We start from the raw sequence: 17,771 nt of genomic DNA, 5'->3' as shown, positions 1-17,771 counted from the left end.
GGAGAGGCATGAAGTAGAACATCAAAGGTTTGACTTGATCGCTGTGATATGTTGTTTTTGAAAGTGTTTCCTTTTAATCTTTGATTTTTAGATCTTCATTAAATATTTAAGGGACTAGAAATCCATAATTAAAACAAAGAGAAATTTGTGGTATGATTTCTCTAATAAAATTGTGATGTTAAATTTTAATGCCAGCTGGTCTAGAAATGTTAAATAAAATTGCATCCAAGATGTACTTGAAAATGAATTTTTTAGAAAGGTAGGTTTCCTGAGAAATTTTCCAACTCAATTAATAATCAGGCTGAGTTTTTACTGTGTCTGTGAGAGATCCAGAAATTGGGTAGGATTTGGAAGATATTTAGCAGATAAGCTATTCTCTGAATGGATTGACATTGACTGATTACTTAATTTTACTAAATTGACCGGACACTTGTTAAAATACGATGAATTGGCTGACTGATCCAATGTTATTTAAATCTAATTGAAAATATGTTTAAAAAAAGATGCTGTTAATCAACAAGAGTCATTGAATGATTCATGCTAGACATCCAGATACTTACGTAGGTTTACATGCAACACAAGACCTCTAAGGTTTTGTTATGCAATAGGGTTGTTTATCGTGTTGTGTAGTTTTCAAAGAGATAGTACTGGCAACAATGTATTTTTCCAACTTCCATAGCCTAGCCAACTGAGGATTTATTTATATATTACTTATTTAATTTTTTCATTCATTCATTTATTATTTCATGACCAAAAATTAGTGAAGAAAAGATTATACTGATTAAATAAAACCTACATTCAGTGGTGGTTACAACTGTTCTTTTAAATCCGTTACATGTTTTTTTAAATTTTTTAATTTTTTAATAGAGTTTATTGTCAAGTGATTTCCATATAACACCCAGTGCTCATCCCAACAAGTGCTCTCCTCCATGCCCATCACTCATTTAAAAAATATGGAATGCTTTACGAATTTGCATGTCATCCTTGTGCTGGAGCCATTCTAATCTTCTCTGTATCATTCCAATTTTAGTATATGTGCTGCCAAAGTGAGCACCACATGTATGTTTTAGAATCAAATAGCTAGTGCAATTCTTTATAAAAGTAAACCTTCACTGTGCTATTTTATTCATGAGCCAAACTGTGTTTTTGTTGTTCTTGTTCAGTGATTGATTCACTAAGTATATCATCCAGTAATAAGTATTTAATAACACACAGATATCAAAGAGTCCGTAAGAATTCAGTGTTGTGTTTGTATCAACTTCAAGAGACTGATAATTATTGAAATATCTAGGGAGAGTACTACATGGCTCATACGTTGGAGTGAAATATTTAAATCAACTAATGTTCTTTTTTAATTTGTAAAGTAGCACACAACCATGAATGAATGATTTATTGTTGTGTTTATTCTAAAGTGCTTTTGAAGAGACAGTGCTTTAATGAAGAAAGCCTAGCAGAAATTTCATGGATAGAGACAGTATACATACTGAAACTAGTAAGATGAAAATGTATGAAATTAGTCATCAGATTTTCCAAAACCGAAAGAAAAACTCATATCTATGAATATCTCTATACTTATTGGCAGTGCACTAGATAAAAGTTTATGTCTCCACTAGAATATTAGGGGATCATATCTCAGATCTCTTGTAAATATCTGGGTTGTTGTGAGCAAACCCACGTAAGATCTCTGAGTCTCAGTTTCCTCATCTATAAAATAAGGTCAATAATACCATCTCCCAAACATTAGTTATAGTTGCTTATTATTTTTCTGTCTTAGTATGAGTACAAAGGGGTAAGACAAGCCCTAGCTATTTTATCATAATTATGATAAATTTTTATAATTGTTATTGAATACCTGTAATGTTTAAACTTTCATGCCAGGAATTAAGAGAGACAAAGATGAGTAAGGCAGCAGCACTCACCTCAAGAACCATTTAATTTAGTAGTACAGACAGCTATGCACACAAAGAATATAACAAATGAGAGAAAAACTGAGTTAACAGCTGAGTAGGGAATAACCTAACTTCTGTATAATGGACTCAAATAATTGTGTTATTGTTTGCCAGTTTTTACTTCTATCTGACTAGTTAGTTTTAATATTATCTGTGAGTTCAATATGGTCACACACCTTAAATCATTTCATTGACCTTGCCTATTTAACCTGTGACCATAATCAGAATATATGCAGATGCTTCAGCATGGCTTGTGGCCCTCAACAAGGATACAGTGACCATATAATTTTCCTGTAAACCAGATGCAACTGAGACTTCCCTAAACTAGAAGTCACCGAGAGCAAAAAGGGCACCCTTAATAATTATATTGGAGCAATAGCAAAAAATATGAAATCAGAACCTGTAGTTACCTTACCCAGAGCCCATCCTCGGGAATAATGAAGCTGATTTTGAATCAAATTTCTGCCCATTTCCCAGCTTAACCCTAATTCCTATATCCAGATTTCTCCCGCCCTTTGGATTCGGATTTTGTGTTTGGTCAACATAAACTCTGCCTCAAAGGACTTGCCTTTCCTCATTTCTTTGCTTCCTGAGGCACCATACTCTTTCTTGGGGAAGACACTGATGGATGCCTAGCACCATTGTGCTTGGCCACGGAGATCTGCCAAGTCCACAGTGATATCCTGTAAGGGAACATTTGGACATCAGATCTAGGGCTAAGGACAAGGCTGCAGGAGACCTCTATGATTCATTAAGAGTGAGAAGTTAGTTTACTTAAGCCTACGAAATTTGATGATAAAGATTTATATATGTTAAGACTAAGTATCCAATTTTGGCTCTTGCCGACAGGCAAGTATTACGATTTTTCACAGATACCTTCCAATTGATAAATTTTATAAATAAAAACAGTACTTATATTATTTTTAAAATCCCCTCCGTACCTGAAATATTTACATTTAGCTTCCACCTCTTTCCAATATTGTCCTGAGTATGCAACAAAAATGGTTTAATTTGATGGATACTATGATACAGCACACAGAGAAACACAAAGGGCTTTGATCATAACCTTATCATTTATTTCCTTTGTGACTCTGAGCAAGTTGTTTACCCATCTTTGAATCTCAATTTTCAATGAAGACATGAAGTTAAGTGACAACTATCCACTAGTATCTTTGTTGGTATAAATGCTTAAAAAAAATCTGAGTTTTATCCCCCTTCTTTCTTCTTCCATTTTTGTTATTATCCAACTGGCTGTTTCTGTCTTACTTATCTATCCACTGAGAGAAAAACACCCACTAGGAAGTTTATACATGTGCCTGACTCATGTTTAGATTATGTGTTTCTCCCCTGACATTCATGGCTTAGTGACAGCTTACTCTACACACTGTCCTCAAAAAAAACAACTGGCACAGTTGAAAACAAAAGTCATTTCTCTAGCTCAGCTTTGAATTTCAGGAGAGTTTTTTCTTATTCCCTCTTTTACTATGGCAGATTAAACATACAAACAAACAGAAAGTAGTCTTGAAATTCATACTTTTCAGTCATAAGAATCAGGAATTTGAAAGAAACTTTCTACCTTCCAAAAATAAAATATCAAAATCATTGATATCAAGAACTAAAATCTCCCATGCTAAAAATATAGAGCTTATGGAAATTAAATATATAGCATTAAAGAAGCAGGACATAACATGAGAGCATTCTGTTTTTTTTCCTTTCTGGAATGAGGTGAGAATTAGATGAGATGCTAAGAGGGAAAGTTAGAGAGGAAAGCATCAGGATCAGACAGGACCTTCGAGAGATCTCAACTCTACCTTTCCTTGGAGTTTACATCCTCACAGGCAGTCAAACAGGGAATGATTTGAGGAAAAGAGGTTTTGAGCTTCTGAGGCAGAAAAGACTAAAGGTCTGCTTCCTGGTTGTAACCTTCTGAGGACTCAAAACTGTATGGCACCCAACAGCACTATGAGAGTCTTTAGAGTAGGGCAAATGGCCTCCAGAACCAGAGGGTCCACAATGACCACTAAATCTTCTTTGTTCTAGCTACAGTAGAGAAGAAATAAGAAAAAAAAAAACTACTTACGGTCATCAGGGAAGAGGAAGAAATCCCTAGCTGGTCACCAGGAGCTGAAGTATAGTCTTCCCAGAATGTAGTCTGTTTGAAGATATGGCAAACGTGATGGAGCCTCAGATGACCAACAGTCCAGGTGAGAAGGGGTGTAGGGAGCCTGTTACCATGTGTAATCTGTATGACATTGTTCCAGAGGGAGAGGAGCTAAGGGCTTAGGCATGCAGTGCATCCCTGAGCACAGGAAAGTCTGAACAGCTTGAAATCTGAAGCTGGCCTTCACTACTCATGTTACTTTGAGTGCTATATGATTTAGCTCCTGGTAAGTTCTCTAGCTCCATCTGCTCCTACTCTTCTGAGTCTATACTTGCCCTGTAGTTTTCTTACTCTTCTTCAAACATGGGAAGGTTATTCCTACTCAGTCCTTGGCAGTCTGCTCTTTCTGCTGAAAACACTCTTTGTTCAGATCTTCACAACTTTATTCTTTCACTCAAATCTCAAATCTTCATTGAAATTTTTCTTCAAAGCTCTATGGTTCTATTCTTAAAGATGCTACTGCCATCATTTTTCCTAAAATAGCCTCTTCTATCAGCCTTGCTGTCCTTTTATCTTGCTTTGTTTGTTTTCAGATTGCTTATTACTATCTCAAGTTACATATTTAAGTGCATATTATGTGTGTGTGTGTGTTTGTGTGTGTGTGTGTGTGTGTGTGTGTGTGTGTGTCTTAACTAGACTGTAAGACTGTGAGGGCCAAGATGTTTCAGGTCTCCTTCATGTTTATACCTCTAGGGTCTAGCATGCAACAAGTTTCAGTTAATACTAGTTGAATGGCTATATGAATGAGTACATGAATTCCTCTTACACAAATATATGTTCTGGAAGAAAGGGAGCAGAATGAGTAGAAATCTTGATAGGCTGGCTATTTACCGAAAGAGTTTAATGACTTAATAAATCTGAAGTAAGCAGGTTACTTTTAACAGGTGAGATTCAAAATCTATCCACATTCAGACATACAAACACACTTCTGCCTTCCCTCCACAGACCGGAAATCGGGGTTCACATCTAAGCTAAATCGTATCACAATAAAGTCACTTTCCTTCCTATTGGAATTGTGATACTGTATTTTAAGTCTTCCATGCTTTCATTGCCAGTGCTGATAAAGTATCAATATGAATTCAGCTCAGAGCTGCAGCTTATCAAATAATTGTAATTTAAAAAGAGAAAAAAAATTGGAAATATTTTTAATGGGTAAGAGAATATTCTAGATATTTTATCCAGATCATGATAACAAACCCACACCAAATAAAGTACTCTGCTATACAATAAAGTTTGTAAGGCATTTGGCCAGACACATTATGTTTGGAGCTATATATGATTTTTTAATCCATTAGTTTTTCTCTCCCAATTCATAACATCTTTCTAAAAAGCCAGTTTGTCAGGATCTTGAACCTAGCCTGTGCATTTATCCATTATTGCTTCTAAATACCTGCAAGTGACAAATAAATAAGGAATAAATTCTCTTCAGTACTGGGATTTATTTTCCAGTGCCATCAGTGGACCAGGCTCATTAAACAAATGAGATCAGAATGATAAGAAAACTATAGCTGAAAGTATCCTCAAAAGAAAACTATAGGAGAGACTGGGGAAAGATCAAGGTGAAAGAATAAATGCAGGGAGCAAAAGCTTCCCTAGGACAGTTGTCAGAATAATAATTTAAATGTCTTAACGGTATTGAGGTAAACCATGCCCAGCCCATATCTCCCGTCCTACATTGAATGTTTGACTTCACGTTGAAACTTGAGAGCCATATACTTTAGGGTGTGACTTTCCTAGCTGGGAAGAATGCCTAGTATTAGCATTTGAGTTTACAAGAGAAGCCAAGCACAGTTTGAGGTAACTCTGGCCTGTCAATGAAGATTTGAAGTAGGAAAAAACAAACAAGCAAAAACTGGGCACTTCTTTTGAAAAGCAAAATAGACTCAATTTCTTCAATGTCAGAGGAAATTTCTCCTTATTTTGGCAGCTGGGTGGGGGTGGGATGGGGAGTGGAGGGGAGAAAAATTGTCTGCTTGTTACAGACCCCTTGACTTTACAGTGAATGTTAGCAATCAGTAAGTCAAACCACACTGAAAGCATTTGCAGGCCAGACCAGAACGCTATCCTGATCATAGCAGAGGCATGGTGGGGAAATGAAACTTAAACATTTGCAGAGAAAATCCACACCAGCTATTACACGAATTAGCCTCAAACGTCTTTCATGTGTATAAATGCACATCCCAGATATTTGAGGAAACTCAACAGCATGGAATCAAAACACCAAGATAAACAATGAGATTAAATTAGTGTGGAGCAAACAAACAAAATTCAAGAAACAAAAACTGAACGTTCTAACAAGTACACTCAGAAAGATTCGAGAGAATATGCCGTTTCAGAACAAGAGCAGGAATTTGCAAAAACAGCAAATATATTTATTGGGAAACAAACATATGAATGCAACTATAATTCAACAGAAGGGCTGAATAAAATATTTGATATGACTGAAGACTCTTTTAGTAATGCAGGGGAAGAAGTCCAGGAAGTCTCCCAAGGTACGCAGCCAAGAAGCCAAAATGATGGAAATGGTGAGCGCCAGGTTCTTGTAACAGTAGTTTTAACAGGGTAAACAGTATATTGAAGCATAATCCAATGTAAAAATAAAGGACACATCTTCAAAGATAAAAAACAACAACAACACTTCACGAGCTTTCTTTTAAAAGGACCCACTGGGTAGTTTAGCAAAAACGATTTGTAAAAGAACAACAACAACAAGAAAAATCAAACATATACTGGAACTTTTTAGAGCTCCATCAACAAATAAAAAATCTTGAATGCTTTCAGAAAAACAAGAAAGGGAAATTAAGTTGACTTTCAAAGAAAGAGCAATCAACAAAATTATCAGATGCTTGTTATGTAATACCATATAGAGAAAATAATGGCAAATATCCTAGAATAAGTTCAAGAGAGGTATCTTTTATTTATGTCTATTCTAATCTGTGTGGGTCGCTTCCTTCTGCTAGCTTCGGGCTTAGTTTTTACTTTTTCAGGTTTGGATTTTTTTTCTTCCCCCTCTACATTTTTAAATTGTAAACTTAGGTTGTGGACTGACTGGATATCTTTCTTCTTTTTTAATGTAAACATTTAGAGATATAAATTTCCCTTTTAGTAGTGTTTTCATAGCATCACACAGATTTTGGTATGTTGTGTTTTTATTTTCATTTGTTACAAAATATTTTGTACTTTTCCATGAGATTTCTTCTATGACCCTTTGGCTGTATGTGTCATATAATTTTCATATATTTGGGGTTCTTATAGTTTCCCTTCTATTGATTTCTAGTTTAATTTTATTATGAAAAGATGCTTCTTATGATTTGAACCTTTTCAGTTTATTAAGACCTGTTTTGTGGCCTAACATATGGTCTGTCATGGAGAATGTTCCATATGCACTTAGGAAAAGAAAACGTATATTCTGATGTTGGTGGGTATAATGTTCTGCATATGTCTTTTAGGTTTAATTGTTATATAGTGTTAAGTCCTTTATTTTCATATTAATCTTCTGTCTGGTGTTCTTGCATTGAAAGTGGGCTAGTGAAGAATCCTACTATTACTCTAGATCTTTTTATTTCTTTCTTCAATTCTGTCAGTATTTGCTTTATATATTTAGGGCTCTTATGTTTGGAGCATTTGTGTTTATAATTGTAACATCTTGGTGAACTGATCCTTTTATCATTAGAGAATGTCCTCTGTGTTTTGTAACAGCTTTTGACGTAAAGTCTTTTTCATCTCTTATTAGGATAACTAACCCATGTTCTCTATTTGCATGGCATAACGTTCCTATCCTTTTATGGTCAAGCTATGCATGTCCTTAGATGTTAAGTGAGTCTCTTAAACACAGTATATTGTTGAGTTCTGTTGTTGTTTCTTAAATTCATTCAGCCAATATGTGTCTTCTGATTGAATGAAAATTGCATTTACATTTAATGTAATTACTGAAAGGGAAGGCTATATACTGCTGTCATTTTGAAAATTGTTTTCTGTGATTCTTATAGCTTTTTCGTCCATTTTTCCCTTTCTTCCTTCCTTTGTGTTTAGCTGAATTTGTGATGACACTCTTTAATTCCCTTCTCATTTCCTTTTGTGTATTCTATAGATATTTTCTTTGCGTTGACCATATCACATACAATATCTTAGAATTGTAATCATCTATTTTAAACTGATACAAATTTAACATCAATCCCATGCCCAAACTCCTTTACAACCCGCCCCTTTTATATTATTATTTTTTAAAAATTATTTCATGTTTTATTTATTTCTGAGAGAGAGAGAGAGACAGCATGAACAGGGGAGGGTCAGAGAGAGGGGGAGACACAGAATCTGAAACAGGCTCCAGGCTCTGAGCTAGCTGTCAGCACAGAGCCCAATGTGGGGCTTGAACTCATGAACTGTGAGATCATGACCTGAGCCAAAGTCGGACACTCAACTGACTGAGCCTCAGGCGCCCCCCCCTTTTATATTATTAATGTCACAAATTACATCTTTACATATTGTGTGTCTGTTAACATTGACTTATAGTTACTTTTATACATTTACCTGTTAAATTCTATAAAATAATTAGAAATGGAGTTAAAACTAAAATGATAATACTACAGGTTTTTATGTTTATTTATGTATTTACTTTTTAGAGAAATTTATATTTTCATATGGCTTCAAATTATTCTATCATACTGATTTTCTGTTGCAGCTTTCAAGATTCTCTCTTTGTCCTGGACTTTCAACAGTTTGATTATAATGTGTCTCAATCTAGGTTACTTTGAGTTTATCCTACTTGAAATTCACTGAGCTTCTTATATTTGTATATCCATTCTCCCACCCTACCCCACTCCTCCTCCCCCACATCAAATTTGTGAAGTTTTCAGCCATTATTATTTCCAGTAAGTTCTCTGCCCTTTTCTCCTTCATTTCTCCTTCTAGAACTCTCATTATGCTATCTTGGCCCACTTTATAGTGTCCCATAAGTCCCCTGTACTCTGTCCATTTTTCTTTATAATTTTGTGGGTTTTTTTTTTTTTTTTTTTTGCTTCTCAGACTCAGTAGTTTCCAATGACCCATCTTCATGTTTACTGATTCTTCAGTCTGATTAAATCTACTATTGAACCTCTCTAGTGATTTTTTTGCACTTCATTTGTTGTATTTTTCAGCTCCAGAAATTTTGTAATTCTTATACACACATACACACTTAACTTTTTGTTAATATTTTCCTTTTGTTCATAAATCATCCTCCTGATTTTGCATAAATTGCTTGTATTCTTTTCAGTTTATTAAAAATATTTAAGACATTTGTTTAAAATTTTTGTCTAGTCAGAGTTCTTTGTTTCTTTAGTTTTGTTTTCAGAGATTCATTTTGTTCCTTTGAATCGGCCATATTTCCTTGTTTGTATGCCTTGCAATCTTTTGTTGAAAAATAAACCTTGGAAACAACAGCTACTTCTTTCAGTATGGGCAGGCTGGCTATGTGCAGGAGAAACGTTCACAAATCAGCCCAGCATGAAGACTTAAGGTCTTCCCAAACCTTTCCTGGGCATGCATCTTCTTTGAGCCTCTGCGTGTTTATTCTTCCAAATATTCCATACAAATACGTGCTTTTAAATGTTGTAATTTCCCCAGGAGTCTCATTCCTTCTTCTTCTTGGGGACTTAGATGTTCTAGTGCATTTCTCTGCTCATAATTTCTTACCCCCACACATCTTTAGGTCTTCGGTCTCCTGTGCCATGGTGCCTGCTACAGCCTTCCATGGCTTTCAGCCTGGCATCCAGCCCCTGCTGCTATTCATCTCTGAGCTCTTAGTCCAGCAATTTAGAAATTAGTCCTTCATATAGCCCACAGAAAGGGCTGTGTTGCACACAAGTTATGCTTTTTTCCTTTCATCCTAAGGGAAGGAACTTGCAATTGGGTGATTTCCCCCTGACTTGATCATGCTACTATAGGAAGGGGGAGCAGTAAGGACAAGCAAAAACACTGTGAAGTTTCCTACCATTTTGAGTGTGGCTTTTCGTAATTGGTTGCTTGCTTGGTTGCTGCAGATTTTTAACTAGTTTTCAGACCTCCTACAAAGCCGTTTTAGCTAGTCTGGAGCTGTTTACTTGATGTTCCAGGGGAGGATGAGAGCCCGAAGCTTCCTAGTCTGCCATCTTGTTATCTTCACCCCCAAAAAGGTATTTTAACTCTATACTTTATATGTAGTCTAATGAATATTTAACTGTGATATTAAAATGAAGTCCCGTTTTGGCATCCAGAGATTCAGTAAGTTTACCAGTCATGATGTCTTTCTGAATAAAAAATAAAAAATACTGCAACAAAATCTTAATAATAATTTTAAATGTTATTATTGTTATTACTATTATTCAGGTAATAGAAATCAAAGAATGGTGGTAAATTAATAAACACAGAGAACATAGGACTCTGTTTTTAAAGTGTTGATAAGTAATGAAAAACATAACAGTATAGGATAAAAATTCTAGAACAGTGGTTGATTACAAAGAAAACTGGAAGCAAGAGAGAAAAGTGATGGCTTGTTATATTCTTTTTGTGTTCAGATAGTGGATGTGATTTATTGTAGGTTTTGATGACAAAAGCTTATATGTCTGGAAGAGATCATACGGCTAGGATTATATAACTGAGTTTAAAAGCACAGCTCCGTGGGATGCCTGAGTGGCTCAGTCGGTTGAGCACCTGACTCTTGATTTTGGCTCAGGTCATGATCCTGGGTTAGTGGGATTGAACCCTGCATTGGACTCTGTGCTGAGTGTGGAGCCTGTTCACTTGCTTTTTCTGGATTGCCTGGGTGGCTCAGTCATTTGGATGTCTGACTCTTGGTTTCAGCTCAGGTCATGATCTCATGATTTGTGGCTTCAAGCCCTGCATCGAGCTCTGTGCTTACAGTGCAGAGCCTGCTTGGATTCTCTCTCTGCCCCTCGCTCTCTCACTCTTGCACTCTCTCAAAAATAAATAGACTTAAAAAAGATTTTTTTCTCTCTCTCTCTCTCTGCCCCTCTTCCCTGCTCATGCTCTAAATAAATAAATAAATAAATAAATACACAGATCCTGAGGTGCCTTTCTGGCTCCGTCGGTACAACATGCAACTCTTGATCTCAGGATTGCGAATTTGAGCCCCTGTCAGGTGTAGAGATTACTTAAAAATAAAAACTCTATATTTACATTAAAAATTATAGATCCCAAGTAAAGTCCTGTAAATCACAGACAGTAGAATATTAAAACAAATGGTAATATCCAGTGTCCGTGAAGGTATAGTGAAACTGATGACCTTATACACTGTTAGTGCAAGTAGAATGGCTCAAGTCTTTCTGGAGAACAATTTGCAGTATTCATCAATTTTTAAAATATGTAAATTCTTGCCCAGCAATTCTACTTTTATAAAAAGTACCTGGCATTTTATCTAAAAAGACATGTATAAATATTTTATTAATGTATTTTTTTCTGAAATGAAAAATAAAAGGAAACTTGTATGTACATTGCATGAGTTGTTTTGGATGTTAGTGAATACATATTGTGAAATACCATTTAGCAGCTTAACAGAAGAAGATCAATTGACATGGAAACAGCTCCAGGACACATTATTAAGTCAAAAAGCAAGTAGTAGAAAAAGGTATACATTATGATTGTATTATCTAAGTAACAAGACGATAACACATATTTGTGTATGTGTTTATAAATGCATAATGTATAATCTAAATTATAGTAATAGTCAATGATGGGAATGCGATACGGAGAGTCTTGGCGAATCATGAGACTTTTACTTTTTACTGTGTGTGCTTCTGTATTGTTTGAGTGTATTGTCCATAGTTTCTTGTGTGTAAAATATATAAAAGCATGTTTAATCAATCAACCAATTTCGAATAATCCGACCCCCTAGTCACATAGGTAATTTATATTTGTCATTAACATGGCTGTAAGACCTTGCTACCATTTTTAAATGTAAACATTTTTTTCTCAGAGATTTTGGCATAAACACAAAGTAACCCGGTTGTTAGGGTCAATCGTGATATTATTGAAGATTAGTAAATAGGTAGAGAGAAATTTGTTTCTGTTCTAGGAGAAGAAAGAATGCAAGAACTGAGTGCGGAGTGGAATCAAATAGAAATGTGTATACAGTTAAAATGTTTAAATCAGCCAATTCAAAAATAAGGCTAATCCAAAATATGATATCCTAAGATTGTCTCCTGATGTATTAATTTGCCTACCCAGCTACTTATTTTGCTGTTTGTGTGACTTTGATACAGTATTATTTTTAATTTGTATGTGGTGTGTTAATTTTCATATGTGTTTTTTGTTAACAATTAAAAGGAATTCCATTTCATCAAGCTATTTGATTATATCCAGTCTTTTGGGAGGACAGGAGCAGAGGTTTGGCATGCTGGTATTCTCTGCTTTGGAACACTCCCTCCCTCATTTCTTTTAGCAGTCAGCAGAATAAACTGACACGAGGGAAATGCCTGCCAAGGAACTTTAGAAGGAGGCAGTTTTTAATTAACAGGGGCCAGAGAAGGTGATAACCCCAAGGGGTAGTGAAGAGAAATTAACATGGAAAAGCAGTTCCACGCTTATGTGGGTCCCAAAAGGCCAGCCGTATTAGTGGTGTCTGTTCTGATTGAACTTTTGCTGTGTCTTTTTATTGATTCACTTGTCAGAATCTGACACAAGGACCGCTGCCCGTCAGTTGTTTGCTCAGAGTGGTGGGTTATGGCTAGAAAATGCTTCCTTGTACACCTGACTGCAGAGTGAGAGCTGTCGTTTTGGTTATCATCTTACAGACATGATGAATGTTGTTGGGCTTTACGTAAGAATTAAGCATGTGTACACACATACAGCCTGACAGGGTTACTTACCCTGCATCTTAGAGCCTTTATATTCTCTTAGTTCTCTGCCTGGTTTTGCATAAAACTCTTTTAATTATTAAAATATTTTAAAATGCAGTTTCAGGGATAATAATTACGCTGACTGTTGCAGACACTTTTTTCTGCCATTTACCAACTCCTTGCCTTATGAAACATTTTAAAAGGATAATACCTTGTGAATAAATATTTCAAGTTTCTCTCCCAAGGATGAAAATGAATAGTAAATAAAGCATATATAGATCTTGGGAAATCAACTCATGTAATAAAGAGGAGAAAGTGGAGGAATTTTCTCTCTCTCTTTTTTATTTAACTACTGAAGATGGTACATTGAGCTGGCAAGCCTAGGGTGGGCCTCAGGAGAGCTTTTGTGCTTTTAGCACAGTTAGCATGGAAACATTCTTTAAAATATTTTAAGAACGTTTTAAACACTGTGTGGGTCTTTTTGCCTCTTTGAGAATCACGCTTACTATGGAATTCTGTGCAGGCTTACCAGTTTCAAAATAATGCTTTTTCTAAAGCAAGGGAAGACTTCTCATACTTTTAAAAAAGATTTGATGATCACTTTTTCTAAATTCAAATAGTGTTATCTTTGTTAGTTTCCTGAAATATAGTATTTATTAAAAACCATTAGTAAGAAAATAGTATGATCATTGTGATGCTATCCTGATCCCTTCCCTAGAGTTTTTTTCCCCATTTTTTCCCTATCTTTTGAGGTTTTAGACCCACTTGTAAAGACTTGATTCAGCCAGTTACATATCACTCACATTCAGAGTTAATGACCATCTAAATCAGTGACCATTAACCACATGTAGCAATTGAGGACTTGAAATGTGCTCAGTCTGAATTGAGATACACTGTAAGTGTGAAATGCACACTGAATTTTATTGATGTATTATGACAAATAAAATATAAAATATCTCATTAATAATTTTTTATATTAGTTACATGTTTTTATAATTTGATATATAGGGCTAATATATTATTAAAATAATATTACATGATTAAATTTTTTTTTCAATGTAGCTACTAGAAAATTTAAAATTACCTCTGTGTCTCACATTATCTTTCTATTGGAAGCACTATTTTAGGTAATAGTAAAATTCACTATTAAGAATTTGCTATATTACCTGCACTATATCAAACACTTGATATGTATTATCTCATGTAATTTCATAATTACCATTGAGATAGATATTATAGTTATCTCTCTATAGACAAAGAAGTTTAGGCAATAGGTGTGAAGTAACTTGCTTAAGATTATGCAACTGTATAAAAATATTTTATTCTTCTTTCAATAATTATTATTGACTATCTACATCCTATTGGGTGTAAGACACGGTGCTCTTCATGGGCAATGGACTGTACTTAATTAGTCTGTGATATGTATTAGTTCAACTTAAGATGGATTAAATATTGCCAAATTCATTTTTGCAAACTCTATTTATTAGGTGTATTAGGTTTTAGTAGATAAAGCATTAAAGTGCTCACATAAATTTCTTGTATTCCATGGTAGGGAATGTTTGAAATGCATCTTGTGAAAAGTTTGAAGAGAAGACATTATATGAAAGAGACTGACATATAGTATTGAATTTAGAGTGAACTCTGATTTCAAATATAAGATTTAAGGTTTATATATGTTTGGTATAGGAGAGAATCAGGCAGTAGTTCTAGACCTAGACAACTCTCTTATTTTCTACAGAGCGGGAAGTGTTTTGTGGAGCATAGTACACTTCTTCTCAGCCATTTTCAAGTAAAGAGAAAAATCAGAATCAAGAAAAGGACAGAGAATGAGAGAGAGAGAGAGAATGAGTTAGCCCTAAATTGTATTAGCCTTGAAATGCATTGTGTCTCCCCATATCTATTAAAGATCTTAATATCTAACCAGGCTTCCAAAGGGGGAAAAAAACTCAACATCATTTTCAATTCCTTCCTCTAACTTTCTAATCTCCTCTTTTCCATACCCTCAGGTTTGCCTTCTCCTCTCATACTGCTCTCATTTAAAGTCAAATTCTGTAGAAATTTTTATGGTCTCCAACATGGTTCCTGTTTCCAGAACCTTCCCACTATAATTTATCATCCATATTTCCTCTGTGGCTATTTTTCTAAAATATACACTTGACTGTATCATTTCCTTACTTTAAAGCCTTAGGAGGATCTACTTAGCCTCCTTAGATGTTAAGTTTAGACTCCTTACAAAGATATTCCCTGCCTCAATCCATCTGCCCAGCCCCCACCTTTCCCTGTTTAAGCCACCTATTTTCCAGTCACATTGAAACTATGCAATTGCTTCTGCATGAGCAATTGGGAATTAAATGTCTGAATCCTGCCAGTACAGTACCATTTCACCATGTGTGTGTGGTCACAGCCGGAGATGAATTCATACCAGATCCCTGAAGCCTGAAGGCTTTGTACACTCTGGTTGTTATTTGATGATTCAGATTCACACGGCCAGACCTTTGTAAACCGGAGTTTTACCTGATAGATTCCAGAAAAATGCCTTAAGGAACTTTGGCCTTTTCCATTTCCAAATAAAATCTGAAACCACTTCCTGCTGGATAATGTAAACCTGATCCTGATGGTTTTTATTTCTGTATGTCATCATTTAGGTCAAGACAATAGATGTTGAGAAAACATTTATTATTCCTGAAATCAAATCCTTGAAAAAAATATTGACAGATGATATTTTAATTGGTTTGGCCTCTTCGGTGATTAAATAATCATGAAAACGTCTTCTGTTTAACAACGGCTTGAGGTCCTTTGTATTCTTGCCTCGAAGTGGAGCAGTTTCTAGCTGGTAACACTGTGATTGATTTTTCCATATCAAATACAATGTTACGGTCTATTGTTTCCATAGCAAACATATAGCATCTGTCTTCAAATTCAGACTGTGGTCCTGCACTAGCCAGTATTACTTTATATGACCACATCCTTCCATTACAAGTATGAGTGGATTAATATTGATTTTTTTCCCTCTTGTCCAAGACTGAAGGTCTATCTTAACAGAAATAATTTACACAGCTGGCATATAAGGATATGCTTACTCCTTCTTGCTTTCATGGTAAAGATTATTGCTTCGTCTGAAAATCAGATTCTGCTATTTTTAACCCATAAATAGGTTGAAAAGGGTAACATGCTTTGTAGCTCCAGCCATTTATGTTGCCATATGTTTCCAATAACATCTTGGAGCTTTTAGAAAACTTTGACCTTTTATTCTGTTCAAAACTTTAGAAAAACCGCAAGGAGCTGGCAAAAACACCTATCACTCTGACTTGCATGCAGTATGATTTAGCTAAACACCAAGAATTCTAAAGTGTGTGTGTAACCTGTTTTATAACTTTGAATTGTTCCTCTTAAGCCAGAAATTTACAACAGAATCTCTCAGCTTTATCCAATTATAATTCACTAAGTTTCCGCCCACCACGGCCCCAAAATACACCCATCCCCATCTCTGTCCTCTTGCTCAAGAACATTTCCTTGCCTCGAATGCCCTCACTCTTCCTCTGTTGCTACAGTAAACATATCCAGACTTCACAACTTAGATAAAATTTTAACTTACTCCTTGAAGCTCAGTGAAACTGTTTTTGTCCTTGGTGATTTTTCCTTTTATATTCTTCTAATAGTAAAGTGAGCCCTGTAAACATTAAGTATCAATTACATCATCTCTTGTGTGTACCTCATATGAGCCTGGATACCACCCAGGATATAGTCAATTTCTAGATAAAATGTATGTGAAAGAGTCAAACTACAGAACATTGCAGACATTAGTTATATCTGAATTTGTACTGTTTTAGTTCCTTAGTATCTCACCTAGCAGCAGGTGAGGCTAGTGTGAACTGGTAGCTGCAAATTCCAACATGGGGGAGTTCCTTGCTCCAATGCTAGCTAAGTTGAAAGAGGACTGAATTAAGAAATTAAAGAATCTGAGTTCCAGGCCTGGTTTCACTGCTATCAAATTGTATTACCTTGAGCAAGGTAATTACCATTTTAAGAATTCAGATTCTTTGCTTAAAAATGATGTGGTCATGCCTGATTAGACCACAAAGAACTGCTTTTTCTTTTATACTCAGTCCAAAAGTCCATGTGATGGATTCTGCACTGAATTATGTGCCATGACCCTGCCTCCATTTTTCGTGGGTGATGGGAGTAGAACATTCCTGACTCAAGCTGAGCCAATCAAACTCTTGCTTTGAAGAGGGAGATTTTTCTCTATCTTGGTTTATATACTTATTTTACTGAAGTGTATTTTTCAGCAACTTCCTGACAACAAATTCCCTGTATGTTTAAGTGCATCTTTATTCTATCTTCACACTTGATTGAAAGTTTGATCTGGCATGGAGTCATAGGATTAAAAGAATTTTCTCTCAAAATTTTAAAAGCTCTACTATCATCTAGCTTTTGTGGTGCTGATGAAAACCTGAATCCCTTTTCTTGTGTGTTTTTTTTTTTTTTACTTTTTTATTAATGCAATTTTCTTCTGACTCTCTGAGGACATTTATTACAGCTTAAAAAAATTAAAGCTGTTGAACTTCTTGGATTCAGGGAAGGTGCTTATATTTGTCTCTTCATCAAACCTGGGAAATTTTTGGCTATCATTTCTTTAAATAATTTCCCTGACCCTTTCTCTCATCTCTTTCTGGGACTCTCACATGCACATGTTGGTCTCTTGATAGTACCCTACAGGTCCCTTAGGCTCTATTCACTTTTCTTAAATCTTTTTTCTTTCTGTTCCTCAGATTCAATAATTTCAATTTTCCTATCTTCAAATTCACTGATTCTTTCTTCTGCCTGCTTAAATCTGCCTTTGATTCC

General features: G+C 35.3%; 1 long non-coding RNA gene and 1 other non-coding gene across 2 annotated transcripts in view; one reads left to right on the top strand and one right to left on the bottom strand.

The window, feature by feature from the left end:
• Nucleotides 1-947: 947 nt before the first annotated feature.
• Nucleotides 948-1,054, bottom strand: LOC144222518 (U6 spliceosomal RNA). The gene has a single exon (XR_013332420.1). It is a non-coding gene; the product is annotated as a U6 spliceosomal RNA (small nuclear RNA).
• Nucleotides 1,055-3,995: 2,941 nt separating this feature from the next.
• LOC144222516 (uncharacterized) overlaps nt 3,996-17,771 on the top strand; it is a 169,815-nt gene continuing 156,039 nt past the window's right edge. The window contains exon 1 of the long non-coding RNA XR_013332418.1: nt 3,996-4,153. This is a non-coding gene — a long non-coding RNA (uncharacterized LOC144222516). The remainder of the gene's footprint in view (nt 4,154-17,771) is intronic.

The sequence above is a fragment of the Crocuta crocuta genome, unplaced genomic scaffold (assembly GCF_008692635.1).
Source record: "Crocuta crocuta isolate KB4526 unplaced genomic scaffold, BGI_CrCroc_1.0 scaffold377, whole genome shotgun sequence".
In the NCBI taxonomy this organism is placed as follows: domain Eukaryota; kingdom Metazoa; phylum Chordata; class Mammalia; order Carnivora; family Hyaenidae; genus Crocuta; species Crocuta crocuta.
Note: the sequence above shows the minus strand (reverse complement) of the source record. Positions and strands in the feature narration are given on the sequence as shown.